Source organism: Glycine max, chromosome 18 (assembly GCF_000004515.6).
Source record: "Glycine max cultivar Williams 82 chromosome 18, Glycine_max_v4.0, whole genome shotgun sequence".
Classification (NCBI taxonomy): domain Eukaryota; kingdom Viridiplantae; phylum Streptophyta; class Magnoliopsida; order Fabales; family Fabaceae; genus Glycine; species Glycine max.
The window spans coordinates 47,081,017-47,085,186 of NC_038254.2; positions in this window are offsets into that span (position 1 = coordinate 47,081,017).

The window sequence follows — 4,170 nt, forward strand, 5'->3', positions numbered from 1 at the left end:
AATCTCCCATAGAATTCACGAGCCATGTGCTATTTACTTATTAAATATAACTGGGGATATTTTCCTTGGAGAGTACAGTTGTCCTCCATCCATTTATGCTTCCAGAAATTGATGCTGGACCCCCTTCCCACTCTCCATTTTAAATTATCAGTTAAGCATTCATTGTGATGCTGCTGGAAGATACTCTTCAAATCCTGCCACCATTGGGAAGTGAAATTCCTCCTTCCACCACAAATCAACTCCTTCCACCCACCATACTTAGAGATTAAAATTCTAGACCAAGGCTGGTCTTGATTGTTAGCCAGCTGCCACCCCCATTTGCCAAGTAAAGTCGCATTAAATAAAGATAAGTCTTTAATCCTTAGACCCCCTTTGTTCTTAGGAAGACAATCTTTGTCCCACTTCACCCAAGGAATCTTGTTGGCCTCTTGGTGACTTCCCCACAGAAAATTTCTCTGGATGGAGACAATTTTTTGCACCACTTTTTTGGGGATCCTAAAGAAGGATAGAAGGTAGATAGGTAAGGCTGAGAGGACAGAATTAATAAGAGTGATTCTGCCCCCCATTGATAGAGTTCTTTGCTTCCATTTTGCAAGTTTGACTTCAAACTTCCTTACAATAGGCTGCCACACGATCAAGCTCTTAGAGGACACCCCAACTGGAATTCCAAGATAAGTAAAAGGAAATTCCAAAGTACTGCAATTAAGGAATTGGGCAGCTTCCCTGCACCAACTTGCTGATTTACCCAAACAACCAAAGTGGCTTTTAGAGTAATTTATCTTGAGACCAGATGCTTCCTCAAAGCACCTCAGAACATATTTTAAGGTTCTCACATTTTGCTTAGTAGCATCTCCAAAAAACAAAGTATCATCAGCATATTGGAGGATGTTCACCTCTTCTTTTAAAGATCCCACTAGGTAGCTTCTGAACAGGTTCTTGGACACAGCTGACCTCATGAAGCCTGTGAGACCTTCCGCTACAATGTTGAAGAGAAAAGGTGCAAGGGGATCACCTTGCCTTAGACCTCTCTTAGGAGTAAACTCCTTAGATGGACTCCTATTAATTAAAGTGGATATAGTTGCAGTATTTAGACAACCATTTATCTATTTCCTCCAGCTTTCACAAAATCCCATCCTTTTAAGCATCCCAAGAAACCGAGTCATATGCGTTTTCAAAGTCGGCTCTGAAGACCATGCAAGGTTTACTTCTAGATTTGGCCTCAGCTATAGTCTCATTGGAAATTAAAACACCATGAAGAATGTGTCTCCCCTTCATAAAAGCCGTCTGCCTTTCATCTATAAGGTGAGGTAATACAGCAGCCAGCCTCTTGGCCAAAACTCTTGCCACAATTTTATAGACACACCCTATAAGGGAGATGGGTCTATAATCATTGAAAGATTGAGGGTCATTAATCATTGGAATGAGGGCTATAAAGGAAGCATTAGAAATAGAATTCATCCATGAATATCATGATGTCTGGTTTCAAAATCTCCCAAAAGTGTTTAATAAAATTAAAATTGAAGCCATCCGGGCCAGGGCTTTTGTCCCCCCCACAATCCCAAACTGCAGATTTGATCTCCAATTCATTAAATCTGGACACAAGGCTTTCTTTGTCTCTTAGATCCAGAGAGGAGAAGTAAACACCATCCAGTGTTGGCCTGTTAGAATAATCCTCCAAAAATCTGTCTTTGAAATAAAGGACAGCTGCATTTTTAACCCTGCAAGGTTCATGAATCCACACACCATCCATGAAAATACCTGGAATAGCATTTTTTCTTCTTCTATGATTGATCAATCTGTGAAAATAAGTAGAGTTGTTGTCCCCTTCTTTTAGCCACTTAATTCTAGCCTTTTGTCTCAACATAGATTCATATGCATAAGCTGCCTCCCACAATTGAACTTGAAGAATTTCTTAAGAGTGACTTCCACTTGGGATAGAGGTCTGTCATTTAGATTCATATGATATGTATTCTTAAAAAATTGTCAATGAGTTGTTTGATAGAATGACTAAAAAAGGTTTTAAATACATTCTCAGTATAATGTCTTTTGAGAGTCAATTTATCACCATGAAGTGAGAGTCATATTGTTGATAAAAGGCTTTAAATACACTGTGGCTAATTTCTGTATGGTTTTTTTTAGGGCTATCATTTACTACTGCTAATTGGCGCTGCTGCGGAAGCGCTTTGATTATATCTTTGAAGCCTCAAAGTCAGGTATTTATATCTTTGATTCAAAAACTAATTTGAAATTGTTGTTGTATGCATTACTGGTATATTTGTAACTTATGATATGCCTATCTACATGACCTTTGTTTCATTGGACTGATATCTTTGAAGTATTTACTGTGATTTAAACTCTCATAACTTGTTCATTGTTAGTGTTGAATGTTTTTGTAATTTTATCTGTTGCCCTTCTCTATATATATGTTGTGACTGCCACTGCCCTTCTCTCTCTCTTGTATTATCTTTTTTTTTATCAGCAAAATTATAATTTGTATTAATAACTGTGAGTACCAGAGGTACTAAATATACAAGGTAGAAACCAGCAGACTAGCAGAAGCATAGGTCCTACGAATCAGGTGCCAATCTAAATAGAATACAATAACCCTGCACTGCTACCCTAATCAAAAAATGTTGTTGATAAATTACTAGACCAATAGTTGTAGGGCTGGGCAAAGCCTTTCTCCAGCTGTCTTGTCCGCAAATTCCCTTTTTTTTTTGCTCAACAAAATTAGATATTATATATATTGAAAACTACCAGTGGTACTAAGATTACATTGGTAAATATAAATGTGCATTTGGTTGCTGTTTTATAACCGCATACCACTACAACAAGCTAATTGATACATAGATTGTGAATCCTCTACAGCCTATGTACTAAACACTTCCTTTAGGTTGGAGGACCACTGATTAAAATGTGTTCCAAAGTCTGTCTCCATATTTCTAAATGGGCAGGCTCCTCCTCTACATCTCCACAAAATGGGCACTGTACCTCATTTAATTATCACAACCTGCCGCCTTCTAAGATTCATCCTAGTTGGAAGTCTGTCCCTAATTAGCCTCCAAGCAAAAACTAGTGATTTACTTGGTATTTTGAGCTTCCAAATGTCCACAAAGTCCAAATTCTGATTAGCTCCCATCTGTGCTTCCCATATCAAGTCATATCTGCTTTTTGTTGAGTAGTATCCAGTTTGATCATGCTTCCAGCTGCACCTATCCTCCCTATTTGGCTGAATTTGCTGCTGTGATAGTTCTCCAAGGAAATTATCTGCCATTTGAATTTCACTATCAAAAAGAGTCGTCCTCCAAGATAGCTTCCACTCCCATCCGCCATTGGTGTTATTCCCCATATTCATAATGATTTGTTTCTGTTGATCAGAAATTCGGTACAGCCTTGGTTATTTGTCCATTAATGGTATAGCATTATGTGTCCAAGGGTCCTCCCAAAATCTTAACTTCTCCCCACCTCCCACCTTCCAATTTCTTTCCGTTTTGACTACTTGGTTCTGTTGTTGCTGCTGACTTGATAGCAGGTCCCTCCACCAAATAGAGTCTTGGCTTCCTCTAATGCCTTCCTCCAATGCCCTCCAGCCTTCATACTTTGAGACTATGAACTCTGCAGATTATCAACCCCTTCCATTCGCTGCAAGAGTTCCAATATGCTTCCATCTTTTATCTTAGCTCTATCAGTTCCATTTTCTGACAACTCCTGCAGTGCTGCTTCTGCACCATGTTCTTTCGCTAGTTTTAATTGCAGTGGATCTCCGGTGCATAGTGACCACAAGACAGCAGCAACATTCTCTTGATTGCGTGGAGAGCCGGTTCGTATAACCTCAACAACAATATGAATTGGCTTGGTTCTTCAACACAAATGTCTGCTGTCCTGTATGCAAAGGACAGCAGCAGCAGCATCCTGTATGCAGCAGCAGCAGCATCCTGTATGCACAAGTGTCTGCTGTGTCTTGGGGCAGGTTCTTCAACACACACACACACAGACACAGACACATACACATACACACAGAAACACACCCACACACAGAAACACACACACACAGAAACACATACACACAGAAACACACACACACACACACAAACACACACAGAGAAACACACACACACACACACAAACACACACACACTCACACACAGAAACACACACACACACACACAC